Here is a 15,281-nt window from a genome sequence, read left to right as displayed (position 1 = left end):
CTTTGATATTGGAACTGCAAAATATAGCTGCTATTACATATAAAGATCGGAAGATACTTTTCTATTAGTCCTTTAAGGACAGACTTAAAATGTTTGACTCGAATATCCCCATGCTGTAAATAGATTGGTTACTCTTCAGTTTGTAAATATAAGTGGGCCATGTGAAATTTGTTGTCAACTGATCAAGATGTAATCCATGCATTTAGTTATGGACGTAAACTGCCTCAATTTAACTATTTACCCCCATCATGATAGGTAGAGTATGTAGACGAAAGCTTTTTATCAGCTAACTATATGAAAGGATAAACACTGTAATAATTCACATGCTCCTAAATGGGCAAAAGCAAAAGACTAGCTTCCCCTCAGGAAAAAATAAATAAATAAATAAATAATAATAAAATAAATAAAATAAATAAATCAGACTTATGAAAAGGACAATACTAAAAAACAAAAAATTGTATTTACTTAGTAGCATTCAGAATGTCAGCAAAACAGCTGCATTTTTTTTTTTTGCAATCTCCAAGTGGTATTTAGTTAACAGAAAAACAATTATTTCATAGATTCCACATCAAAGACAACTGATGAAAGATGAAAAAACCACCATCTCCATATGTAACTAATTTGTGCTGCACACTAACAAGAAGCTGCTTTGAATTTCCAGCCAATTTACAACCCCCACACTATACTAGGCAAGGTTAGTGGCTATTGAAAATACCACCAGGACAGGGCTATCTAAAGACACATTTGGTAATGTGCTAACTATACATAAAAAGACACTTCACATTTTGAAAATAAAACTTCCACAGCCTTACATTTCAATTTTCTTCTTTAAAGGGAGTGAATTGCGTACAGGGGGATTAGTTGCTTTATAGACAAGAAAAAAAAAAACTGTGCTAGAACCAACTTATCCATCATCATCTTCTTCATCATCTTTCTTCTCCTCATCCTCTTCATCTTCCTCATTTTCCTCTTCTTCCTTCTTTTTCTTGGGTTTTTCAGCCTTGACGACTCCCTTTTTGCTGCATCAGGTTTTCCTTCAGCTCAGTATGCAGGGATATCCTTTTGCATTTTTCCTTCAGCTTCACAGCCTTCTTTGCATAGGGCCGCTTGTCATCTGCAATAGTGTTATTCCTCTTCTCTCCCAGGTTCCTCACAACATCACCAATGGATAGGTCAGGATATTCTCCTTTGATTCTTGGGTGATTCTGGGAACAGAACAAGAAAAAGACTGAAGAAGGCCTCTTGGATGCGGTGGGATCCTTGAGCTTCTTTTTTGTCTTTCCACTAGGATTCTCTTTTATAATGGGCCTTGTCCGCCTTTGCCATGTCTTCGCATTTTTCTTTCCCATCAGTAAACATGGTCTTCCACCTCTCTGAAGTTGATTGAAACATGTGGGTGCTTCCCCTTTTGCTCGTCCCAAGTTTGCACAGAGAATACCTATGGTGACATTTTGTCTCTCAGCTTCTCAGGATCTCTTTGGCCCATGTTTAGTTATTCTCCCTCTATGAGGCACAGAGTGGCAGAGCGCCCATCCAACTCTCACTTGCCCCAGTGTTGTCTCTATGGAGTTCAATGTACTGCAATGGCTGAATCAATGCGAAGTAAAAATGCTATCATGAGTCATAGCATTACAAAGTTTTTTGGGTTTTGCCCTTTTTATTTTGATACAGTGATCTTGATTCTAGAAATATTTGAGAATCATATTTTGGATCTATTGCTTCACCCACGGCATGACTTCTGTCAAACAAGTTGACCTAAATCTGTTTCATGATTTCTCACTTTACCTGCAAACTGAATACTGAATCACCAATAATATCAGAAACTCCTCTCTTTACGAGAGACAATGTAACATTTATGACACCATGAGTGTCATTTACCTAAGGTGTTTTATATTTTCAGATCAACTAAGACAATTGAAGTCTCATCTAATTGTCCCTACTTAGCTCTTAGGTCATTTGACTCAATATTGATGGAATAGTTAATCTGGTATTATGTAAGTTTCCCTAAAATATGTTATTAAAACCAATATAAAGTATGGAATATCAATTTTGATTTTACAGTCTCTACAAGTCTTAAATGCTTCTGTCTTAGGATATTTTGTTAATTAAACATAATTACAAATCTTTTTAAATTATGTCAGGAAAATAAAGTTTCATATCTGCTTAAACACACAAATTAATGTGAAACTTAAATAATTTTATATTAGTTTAATTTTAGTAAAAGCACAAATTAAACCCATATTTATATTATCAACAATGTCAATAATTTTTTGAAATAATATATTAATTTATTATAGCAATTCCTGTTAGGAATAATAGAATATTATTTGTTTTTAACCCATAATATATATGAATCTCCACCAAAAATAACTTACTGACAACCAGCAAATAATCATCACAATAGAGAATAACTATCCTTTAAAGGGTATTTTTTGCATAGTGTGTATAATTTTCACTGTATTTGCACATACTTCACTCACTTTTCTTCCATTCATAACCCTTTAAATAGATAAGACAGATAATAAGAGAATAGAGCAGATAGAGAGTGATTTGGTAACTTTTGTCCAAGGTCATCCAAATAATTAACGACAGACAAGTATAGAACAAAAATTACTGAACTAATGTAACATACATGTAAATGGTTAGATGATAGTTATGCAGGAAAACTATGAAAAAGCAAGTAGAGAGCTTTTAACCCCAGTTTATGCAGTGGACGCATTTGATTGTGAATCTCAATAACGAACCAAAAAGCCAAAAACAGACTGTTAAGATCATATTTACCTGTTTAAAACTGGCTGGTTTCTCACCCTTTTTATTGCAGCAGTGGCAAACATTCTCAGGAGATGTAGTTTTTTTGTTTAAGAAATTTTGTAGAAAGTATTATATTAGCAGAAAACACTCATATTCAATGAAAACACTTTGAGAGTCTCACCTGCAGAGTTCAGCAGGATGGAGAACAGGACTATGAACAACTAACCAGAAAAAAAAAAAAATGTAGTATCTGAAATCTGTGTAATAAAATAGATAAGTTATCTATGTTAAAACACAGCATTTAGACCAATCCAAAAACTGTTCCACAATGCAAGGGGCTATCAGGGTCAGGACAAGTGATCTGCAGGGTCAAGAGATGTGGCCCCATGGAGACGACAGCCGTCTTATAAACTATGTTCTGAGGGTCAGGAGATGTGGCCCCATGGAGATCACGGCCATCTTATAAACTACGTTCTGAGTATCTGGAATCCTTAAACCTCCACTCAACGGGCCCTGTTCATTGATCTGCTTTCAGGACTTGTGCCTCTTTCCCAGGATAATCCTCCGGAGGGTAGACCACTAAGGCCCAAAGGATACTCAGAAGAAGTCCTTTTATCTGGAGAGGGGGTGTTGGATAAACTAGGATGTTCACATGTGAATACTTGAGGGCTTTCACCACCTAGAAGGGAGTCAAAGTTATAAAAGGAATCTCCTTGAGTTGTCAGGTTTCATCATGAAACTGAAAAAACTATGAGAATTTCTATCTTCAGTCTGTCTTCCAGGTCATTATGAAGGTATGTTTTCAAGGTAAAATGCTAGATATAGTGCATTTAATCATTTTTTTACCTTGATTTAAAACTTTTAGATATTTGGACATGAAGTATACAGCCCTCCCTTTATACCATTAACCCAGGCTCCATGAGTATCAGGTATAGCTAATTCTGCAGGCTTGTAGCTATTATACATCTAATTAAAAGTTAATACCAATTTTTCCATTTTGATGAAAGTGCTATTATTAATTCCCTATGCCACTGTCTTATTACAAGATCATGATTATTTCCAACTTGTCCTATGGCACCTGCTTAGACTGAGATCACCCAATCCTCATTTCATCCTCCAACGTCAGGCCTCTTACCTTGCTGGCTAAATGCATTTAATTATAATTAATTAACATAAATTTTGATAATAGCATTCTGTAACTAAAAATAACAGTATGATTCCTTCTTTATTATAGAGTTGCCTTCAAAATATTTAATGTGGCACAAAAAGACATATTTCAAAGTCTCATATTTGCCCATTATCTATGGTTTCTTGACTTCTGTATCTTTGCAAGTATTGCTCCTTTTACCTGGAAACTGTTTCCTATTTTCTCAGCCTGAGTAATGCGGACTCATCCTTCAAGATTCAACTCATGCTTTATCTCCTCTATGAAGTTTTTCTGTGTCCTTTAGACTGAGTTAGGTGCTGTTCTTTGTGCTCCCACCCATGCATATTTCCATCATTGCTTACTGTTGTTACCAATTTTTTTTCTGTCAATTATAGAATATAAGCAATTTAAGATTAGTGGCTATGCTGTTTTACTTTATTTGTGAAATCATTATACAAACATTTGTTCAGATCTGCTCTAATCCATATACTGTGCAAATCACTGGCTATATAGTGAGAAAATACACAGGCCTTGTCATTGAGAATGCAACAGAAAAACATGCTTACAGTCTCTAGGCACTGTGATGTGCGCTTAGATGGAGTTAAGTACAGATTGTCATAACAGCTCAAAAATGTCTACCTATTTTTCCCCCCAGGGGAGGAGGCGCCCTGCAGAAAGGGGTCTAGGCTGAGACCTGTGTAGGATTAATGTCTGATAGACCCATGCTTGGTACATAACATGCATATAACACACCCTTTGTAATCACTGCATTTACATTAATCCAAGAACACGACAAACCTGCTGTGCTCTGGCGTGGGCAGTAGAAGTTATAAAAGCAAACAGGGTAGAACCATGAGGATGAAAGAAATACTGATGAGAATTAGGACAAAGCCATGCTCCAGCCACTCTAGGCTGAGAAAGCATGATCAGGAGAGCCAAAATAGCTGATTGAGAAAACATATAGAACATTTATCTCAGAATTCTACATATCTATATCATACATATATTATATAATTCACAGCCCATTTTAGTTTAAAGAAGGTAAAGCCTTTAATTTTTTGGTTCATAGGAATGGCAGTTCATCCTTGTCTCTGGAATGGGATGAAAAATGATGCTAGAAAAAAAAATGTAAAAAGACAGTAATTACAATTAATGTAATTAAAATTAATGTAAATGTAATATACCCAGATTTAAATAACTGCATAGAACTATTTAAGACTCATTCTATATGATGGGTTCAGGTTTTCTCTACTCTTTATTGATTATGTTTATAATATAATGTCTCAATTTAAAAATCAGCTATTGTTAAGAGGCAGATATTTACTTGTAAAAACTAACATAAGTACGCAGTCAGCATTTTTTAAGAGTAAGAAAATGAGTAAATACAACCTCTTACCGAAAGATGCAAAAAATATGACTATTCCATTTTATATGTGTAACACCTAACATAGTCTCCTTCCTTTCTGAGCAAATTACAATTGGGAAATTTGTAAAATTAGCCTCTGGCACATCCTTGAATAAATATAATTGGATCTGTAACAAATCATACCACGAGAATAAGACTTTGTCTACATGACCACTGCTGATTTTAGTAATGACCATTTCCCAAAGCAATCTTAAAAGTAGTTTTACTAGTGGATCATACCTGAATATAGTAGATTTACAAGTTAGCTTAGACCGTGGTACTTCAGGACATAGAATAGGCTTAAGTCAAATATTTTGTTAATATAATTTACTAAAGACAGTTGGAAAAAAAAAAAAAAAAACAGTTTTCAATCTATTTAGTGAACCTCTCTGAATACATGTGATTGAAGAAATAATCTTACATTTATTTCAAAACATTAAAATTGTTTTTGGTGCTGGAGAGGATGTGGAGAAATAGGAACACTTTTACACTGTTGGTGGGATTGTAAACCAGTTCAACCATTATGGAAAACAGTATGGCGATTCCTCAAGGATCTAGAACTAAATGTACCATATGACCCAGCCATCCCATTACTGGGGATATACCCAAAGGATTATAAATTATGCTGCTATAAAGACACATGCACACGTATGTTTATTGCAGCACTATTCACAATAGCAAAGACTTGGAATCAACCCAAATGTCCATCAGTGACAGATTGGATTAAGAAAATGTGGCACATATACACCATGGAATACTATGCAGTCATCAAAAAGGATGAGTTTGCGTCCTTTGTAGGGACATGGATGCAGCTGGAAACCATCATTCTTAGCAAACTATCACAAGAACAGAAAACCAAACACCGCAGGTGGGAACTGAACAATAAGATCACTTGGACTCAGGAAGGGGAACATCACACACAGGGGCCTATTATGGGGAGGGGGGAGGGGGGAGGGATTGCATTGGGAGTTATACCTGATGTAAATGATGAGTTGATGGGTGCAGCACACCAACATGGCACAAGTATACATATGTAACAAACCTGCACGTTATGCACATGTACCCTACAACTTAAAGTATAATAATAATAAATAATTATTGACAGAAAAAAAAATTGTTTTTGGTATTTCGTTAAATATTATTCACATTTAACATAAAGTATCTTTAGTGTATCTGGTCAAATATAAGAGTACATGTATATAAGTTTTGAAAAATATATATTTAATTGTTACATTCTGTTCCCTTTATTGTCAGATATATAACCTGACCCCACCAAAAATCTTAACAATAATAAACTTTGTAACAGAAAACTATGCAGCTTTAGTACATAATAAACTGGACATTTGAATTATACGTTTGTATTCTTCAATAAATATACTGCAATTAATAGAGAGAGATGGAACCAGAAACTATAATATAAAAGATTTATAAGACGCATCAAGCAGTCACAAATGTGACTTGCTATGAATCTTAATTTAAACAAATAGATTACAACAAAATTCAACGTCTTTTCAAGGTAAAAACTCAACAAATTAAGTATATTAGAAATATACCTCAATATAATAGAGGACTAATATGACAGACTCACAGCTAACGTTATGCAGAAAAACAATGAAAAATTGAAAGCTTTTCCTCTAAGATCAGGAACAAGACAAGATTGCCCATCTTATGACTTCTATTAAACATAGTTCTGGAAGCACTATCCAGAGCAGTTAGTTAACAAAAAAAGAATAAACTGCATATAAATCATAGAGGATGAAGTTAAATGTTCTCTGTTTGCAGACATGATTATAAATATAGAAAACTCTGAAGAATCCATCTAAAATCTGTTAGAACTGTTAAACAAATTTAGTAGAGTTGCAGGATACAAAATAAAAATACAAAAATTAATTGTTTTTATATACTAACAATGAATTATCCAAAAAATAAACAAAATAATCCCATTCACAATACTTCAAAAAGAATAAATATTTAGGAATAAATTTAACCAAGCAGATAAAAGATCTGTAGACTTACAAGTAGAAGACATTGATAAAAGAAATTGAGGAAAACACAAATAAATAAAAAAATTCCATGTTCATAGATTTCAATAGTTAATATTGTTAAAATATCCATATTATCTAAAATTATCTACTAATTCAATTTAATATCTACAAAAATTCCAATGGCATTTTTCACAGAAATAGAAAGAAGTCTTCAAAGTCTTCCAATTTTAATGAAGTCATGAGTAGCTAATGCGATTTTGAGCAACAACAAACCCGGAGGCACCATACTTTCTAATTTCAAACTATGTTACAAAGCTCTAGTAATCAAAACAGTGTGGTACTGGCATTAAAGTAGACACACAGACCGGTAAGAAAAAAATAGAGAGCCCAGAAATAAACCCATGCATATTCAGTCAACAAATCATTGAAAAGAATGCCAGGAATGAATTATGGGGAAAGGGTAGTGTTGGGAAAACTGGAAATCCACATGGAAAATAATAAAATTATATTATAAAACATTAATAAAATTATATTGCCCCAAAATTAACTTGACATGGATTAAGTCTTAACTGTAAGACTTGAAACAGAAAACTCCTAGAAGAAAACATAGGGAAAGTGTTCCTTGATACTGACTTTGACAATGAATTTTTTGGTATGACACCATAAGTACAAGCAACAAAAGCAAAAATAAACAAGTGGGACTACATTAAACTAAAAGCTTCTTCACAGCAAAAGAAATGATCAACAAAATGAAAAGACAATTTAAAAAATGTGAGAAACTATTTGCAAAAAACATATCTGATAAAGGAATAATATCCCGAATCTATAAGGAGATTGTACAACACAATAGCAAAAAAGATAAAAAAGAAGAAGAAGAAAAAAGCACCTGATTAAAAAATAAAATGGGCACAAACCTTGAATGCACATTTTTCAAAAGAAGACTCACAAATAGCCAAGAGGTATATGTAAAGGTGTTCAATAACACTATTCATCAGGAAAATGTAAATCAAAAGCATAATGAGATATCACCTCAAATGGGTCAGAATGGCTATAAATAAAATGACAAAAGATAACAAGTGTTGGCAAGGGTATGGAGAACAGGAGACCCTTGCACACCATTAGTGGAAACGTAAATTGGTACACCCATTATGGAAAACAGTAGAAAGGTTCCTCAAGAAATTAATATTATAACTACCAGATAATTATTTAATTTCACTTGAGTATACATCCAAAACAAATGACATCAGTATCTCAAAGAGATAGCTGCACCCACATGTGTACTACAGTTTTTTCAAAATATCCAAAATATGCAGTCTGTCTATTGACATGTAAATGGATTGAAAAAAAAATGTGGTATGTTTGTATGTGTGTGTGTGTATGTGTGTATACAATGGAATATTATTCAACCATAAAAAGAAAGAAACCTTACCATTTGTTACAGATGGTTGAACTTGGAGGATATCAGGCTAAGTGAAATAAGCCAGATGGGGAAAGACAAATATTGTATAGCCTTCCTTATATGTGTACTCTAAAAATGTCAGACTCACAGAAACAGTAAGTTTTAGAAGCACGGTTGCCAGGGGCAAGGGATGGAGGTGGTGGAATTAGGGAGATGTCAGTAAAAGAATACCCACATTCAGTTACCCACTCATTTACAATGAGTAAATTTTGGGGATCTTATGTACAACATGATGACTCTAGTTAATAATACTGTATTGTTTAGTTGAATTTTCCTAAGAGAATAATGAATGTTAAGTGTCCTCACCATACCATACACACACACACACACACACAATTAATGGTGATAAATGTGTTAATGTGGTAATCGTTATATATTGTATACCTGTATCAAATAATTGTGTAAACAATTTTTGTCAATAATTTTTCTCAATAAAACTGGAAAAAGAGACAAATGAAACAAATACAAATAATCTTTAAAACATTATGAAATTTATTAAATATACTCATGCCTCAATATACATGAGAGATTGGTTCTAGGACCCCATGTGGATACCAAAATGCACAGACGCTCAAGTCTTTTATGTTACATTATGTAGTATTTTAATATAACCTATACATAGCCTCCTGCATAATTTAAGTCATTTCCAGATTACTTATAATATCTAATACAATGTAAATACTACGTAAATAGTGAATTCATTGCTTAGGTAGTAATAATAAAAAAAGAAGTTTGTATATGTTTAGTAAAGAGGCAACTATCATTTAAAAAAATATTTCCAATTCATGGTTGGTTGAATCCACAGATGTGGAACCCATGGATATGGAGGGTCAACTGCAATCAGAAATCTGAATACTAAAACTGATAGTTAATAATAGTCAAGTTTGTTGTTAAATTATTTAGATCTGATAATGATATTGTGAGCACACCATAAAAATAGAACCCTTATATTTCAGAGGTAAACAAGAAATACTGAAAAATTATAGTTTGGGATTAGTTTCAAAATAATATGGAAGGAGGATGTCAGATAGTATTGATTATGAGTTGATAATTTTTGAAGCTCGGTAATGAGTTCACAGAAGCTCCCTGATATATTATGCATAGTTTTATAAGTTTGAAATATTCCCTCACAAAGCAAAAAAAAAAAAAATATGTTGCCATAATACAGATTGATTGTCTCTGAGATAATAACACAGAATTTTAATAAAATTGTTGGTATTCTCATTGTACTCTAATCAAAAGAAAAAAATAAACAATGTTTAACCTGATTTGTTTTTTCACCAAAATAAAAAAAGAAAAGCAAATGGAAATTCAAAATAATAGCTCTAATTTATTTGGTTTCTTTATTGTGTTCTGTAATATATACAGTGTGGAAATCAAATTATCTTATTTAATTTTTATAACAACCCTACATTAGATGCTAGTAGCTGAGCTTCAGGGATTGGGAAAACCAGGATTACTCAAATATTTTCAGTTCTAAACTCAGGAATTTTATCTCATGCCATATTTGACAAGATCTTTTGATTTGAAAGTGCCTATCTTTCAGTGATCATATAATTAAAATATATAAACAATTAAATGAATACTTGCAAAATCAATTGGGAAAATAAAATATATCTATTTGGATTCATTTAGAAAGTTAAAAACTGTAGGACTTTCAACCAGACAAGGATTTAATATAGAAAATTATGTACTTTCAAAATGATTGGGAATGCTGTAGACACAAAGGTCAAGAGTCTACCACTGAACTATCCATTTCAAGGGCACTCAAGTATAGCTAGTGTTGTGGACTAAATGACGGCCTCTCAAAAATGTCGACATCCTAATACCTGGAACTTGTTAATAAGTTATTTTATATAGTAAAAGGGACTTTGCTAATTTGATTAAGTTAATGTAGATTATCCAGGATTATCAGAATTGATCCAATATTATCACGAGAGTCCTTATAAAAGAAAAGAAGGAACGTCAGAATTAGAACAGATATTGTAGTGATAGGAGATTTTAGTTGTACATTGCAATGAATGGTGGCAATGCAATGTAAAACTAAAAGGAATGTGGGCAGCCTCCTTAGAAGGTAGAAAAGCCAAGGAAATAGATTCTCGCCTAGAGCCTGCAGCATGAATGCAGTACTGCTGATCCATTTTGGACTTCTTACCTATAAAACGATGAGATAACAAATTCATGATTTTTTTTTTTTTTTTTTTTTTTTGAGATGGAGTCATGCTCTGTCACCCAGGCTAGAGTGTAGTGCCTCAATCTTGGCTCACTGCAACCTCTGCATCCCAGGTTCAAGCTATTCTCCTGCCTCAGCCTCCCGAGTAGCTGGGATTACAGGCGACTGCCACTGCGCACGACTAACTTTTGTATTTTTAATAGAAACGAGGTTTCACCATCTTGGCCGGGCTGGTCTCAAACTCCTGACCTCATGATCCACTTGCCTCGGCCTCCAAAAGTGCTGGGATTACAGACGTGAGCCACCGCACCTGGCCCATGTTGTTTTTAAGACACTAATTGGAGTGCAAGTTGTCAAAGCAGCAATAAGAAACTAATACAACTGGGATCCCTATGCTGCTTCTACCTGCTCCCACTGCCACCGCCACTGGCAGCCAAAAGCTGATGACTGCCCTGGAATCTTGAGCCTGGCCTCCACAAGAACTTCTCTTTGAATTTTGATACTAGCAGCAATAGCAGCAAGCAGATGAGCTCTTTCTGAATTTGACCATCCAAATAATTCACGTCCAGTACTCTAAATGCAACGGATAGTGGGATCTTAGTTGTAAACTTTCTAATTAGTTTGATACATCAAGATACAGACAATGACAAATGAATGGTTAAACGTGCAAATCAATAAAGGTGAAACACCACATGGCAGAACGAAAGACAAAAACCTTATCATCTCAATAGATGCAAAGAATGCATTTGACAAAATTCAACATCCCTTCATAATAAAAACTTGCAATAATGTAGGTATAAAATGAATATATCTCAACACAATAAAGACCATATATGACAAACCCACTGCTAATATTATGCTAAACAGGGAAATGTTTACAGCTTTTCCCCTAAAAACTGGAATGAGACAAGGATGCTCACTTTCATCACTCTTACTCAACATAGTACTGTAAGTATTAGTTAGAGTAATTAGGCAAGAGAAAGAAATAAAGGACATTCAAATTCAAAAAAGAGGAAGTCAAAATGTCTGTGTTTCCAGATGACATAATCTTATATAAAGAAAAACCTAACGACTCCAATGACTACAACAAAAACCCCTCAGAACTTATCAACAAATTCAGTAAAGCTGCATAATACAAAATCAACATATACAAATTAGTAACATTATTATACATCAGTAATGAACTAGCTGAAAGCAATCCCATTTATAATACCTACAAAAAATAAAAATAAATAAAATACAATACGTAGGAATAAATTTAACCAAGGAGGTAAAAATCTCTACAATTAAAATTACAAAACATTGATGAAAGAAATTGAAGGGAACACACAAAATTGAAAAGACATCCCGTATTCATGGTTTGAAGAATTAATGTTGTTCAATTGTCCATACTATTCAAACCAATCTACAGATTAAATGCAATGCATATCCAATTACAAATGTCATTCTTCAAATAAATAAAAAATCTCGAGATCTATATAAAGCCACAAAAGACATTGGACAACCAAGGAAACATCTAACATACCCCAAAAATATACACACCTATCATGTACCCATAATTTTTTTAATACAAAATTAAAATTTTTTAAAATGCTTATTAAAAAAGAAGAAATTCTGAGCAAAAAGAACAAAGCTGAAGGCATCACACTACCTGACTTATGAGATACTATAGTCATAGAAACAAAAACGTCACAGTAGTAGCATAGAAACAGACACCAATAGAACACAGTAGAGAACACCAAAATAATTCCACATATTTACATCCAATTGATTTTTGATAAAATTGCCAAGAAAATATATTGAGGAAAGACAGACTCTTCAATAATTTGTGCTGGTAAAATTGCATATCCATATGTAGAAGAATGAAACTAGACCCCTCTTGTTCACCATATAAAAAAATTAAAATGGGCCAGACGCGGTGGCTCACGCCTGTAATCCCAGCACTTTGGGAGGCCGAGACGGGCGGATCACCAGGTCAGGAGATCGAGACCATCCTGGCTAACACGGTGAAACCTCGTCTCTACTAAAAAAAAAAAAAAAAAAATTAGCCGGGCGAGGTGGCGGCGCCTGTGGTCCCAGCTCCTCGGGAGGCTGAGGCAGGAGAATGGCGGGAACCCGGGGGGCGGAGCTTGCAGGGAGCCAAGATGGCGCCGCTCACTCCAGCCTGGGCCACAGAGCGAGACTGCGTCTCAAAAAAAAAAAAAAAAAAAAAAATGCAGGCCGGGTGCAGTGGCTCACGCCTGTAATCCCAGCACTTTGGGAGGCCGAGGCAGCTGGATCACAAGCTCAAGAAATCTAGAGTATTCTGGCCAACATGGTGAAACCCCATCTCTACTAAAAATACAAAAATTACCTCGGCCTGGCGGTGGCGCCTGTGCTCCCAGCTCCCCGGGAGGCTGAGGCAGGAGAATGGCAGGAACCCGGGGGGTGGAGCTTGCAGGGAGCCAAGATGGCGCCGCTCACTCCAGCCTGAGCCACAGGGCGAGACTCCGTCTCAAATAAAATAAAATAAAATAAAATAAAATAAAATAAAATAAAATAAAATGAATTAAAGGCCAGGCGTGGTTGGTTATACTTATAATCCCTGCAGTTCGGGAGGCCAAGGTGGGTAGATTACTTGAGCTCAGGAGCTCAAGACCAGCCTGGTCAACATGGCAAAACTCCCTCTCTACAAAAAATATAAAAATTAGCTGTGTATGGTGGTGCACACCTGTAGTCACAGCTACTCATGAGGCTGGGGTGGGAGCATTGCTTGAGCCCAAGAGGTAGAGACTGTAGTGATCCGTGATTGTGCCACTGCACTGCATCCTGGGCAACCAGAATGGACCCTATCTCAAAAAAAAAAAAAAAAAAAAAGGTAAGACTTAAATTTAAGACCTCAAACTATGAAACTACTAAGTAAAAATACTGGAGAAACTCTCTGGGACATTGACTTTAGCAAACATTTCTTGTGTAATAGCCCAAAGCACAGGCAACCAAAGCAAAAATGGAGAAATGGGGTTACATCAAGTTAGAAAGCCTCTGCACAACAAAGGAAACAATACAAAAGTGAAGAGATAACCACCAGAATGGGAGAAAATACTTGCAAACTCTCCACCTGGCAAGTGTTTTGCAACCAGAATATATAAGGGAACTCAAACAACTCACTAGGAAAAAATGTAACAATATGATTAAAGAATAGACAAAATATATAAAAAGACATTCCTCAAAAGAACACATACAAATGGCAATCAGGCATATGAAAAGGTGCTAAACATTTTTGATTACGAGAGAAATGCAAATTAAAACTACATTGAGATTGTATATTACCCCAGTTAAAATGGCTTTTATCCAAAAGACAGGCAGTAAGAAATGCTGGCAAGGATGTGAAGAAAAGAACTCTCATACACTGCTGGTGGGAATGTAAATTAGTACAGCCACTGTGGAGAACAGTATGAAGGTTCCTTTAAAAAGTAAAGATAGAACTGTTATATGATCCAGCAATCCTACTGCTAGGAATTTAACCAAAAGAAAAGGAAATCAGTGTATCGAAGAGATCTACACTCCCATGTTTATTGCAGCAGTATTCACAATAGCCAAGATTTGGAAGCAGTTTCAGTGTCCATCAACAGACAAATGGATAAAGAAAATGTCATATATATACACAAAGGAGTACTCCTCATCCACAAAAATGCATTATATCTGCTCATTTGCAACAATATAAAGGACATTATATTACATGGAAAAAGCCAGGCACAGAAAGACAAACTTCACATATTCTCACTCATTTGCAGCAGTTAAAAATTAAAAGAATTGAGCTCATGAAAATGGAGATTAGAATGATGATTACCAGAGACTGTGATGGGTAGTGGTGGTGAGTAGTAGGTAAGAGGCAATAATTAATGGATATAAAAATATAATTAGAAATAATTAATAAGATGTAGTATTTGATATCACAGAGGATGACTACAGTCAACGATAATTTATAAATTTTAAAATTACTAAAAGAGTAGAATTGGAATATTTGTAGCACAAAGAAATGATAAATGCTTGAGGTGATGGATACCCCATTTACCTTGATGCGATTTTTACACATTGCATGCCTGTATCAAAATATCTCGTGTGGCCTACAAATGTATGCACCTATTATTTTCAAAAAATAAATAAAAATAACACATTTAAAATAATACTAAAATAAGAGTCCATAAAATAGTGCTGGGAAAACTAGATATCCATATGCTGAAGAATGAACCAGACTCACTCTCACTGCACAAAAATCCACTCAAGGTGGATTAAAAATTCAAATGTGAGACCTGTAACTGTAAAAATACTAGAAAAGAAAAGTAGGAGAAATGGTTTGTGACATTTTTCTAAGCAAAGAC

General features: G+C 34.5%; 1 pseudogene; it reads right to left on the bottom strand.

The window, feature by feature from the left end:
• Positions 1-904: 904 nt before the first annotated feature.
• LOC100427059 (high mobility group protein B1 pseudogene) lies at positions 905-1,589 on the bottom strand (annotated as a pseudogene).
• Positions 1,590-15,281: the final 13,692 nt, after the last annotated feature.

Source organism: Macaca mulatta, chromosome 2 (assembly GCF_049350105.2).
Source record: "Macaca mulatta isolate MMU2019108-1 chromosome 2, T2T-MMU8v2.0, whole genome shotgun sequence".
NCBI lineage: Eukaryota > Metazoa > Chordata > Mammalia > Primates > Cercopithecidae > Macaca > Macaca mulatta.
The sequence above is the reverse complement of the archived record's forward strand: the minus strand, read 5'-3'. Positions and strand labels throughout refer to the sequence as shown.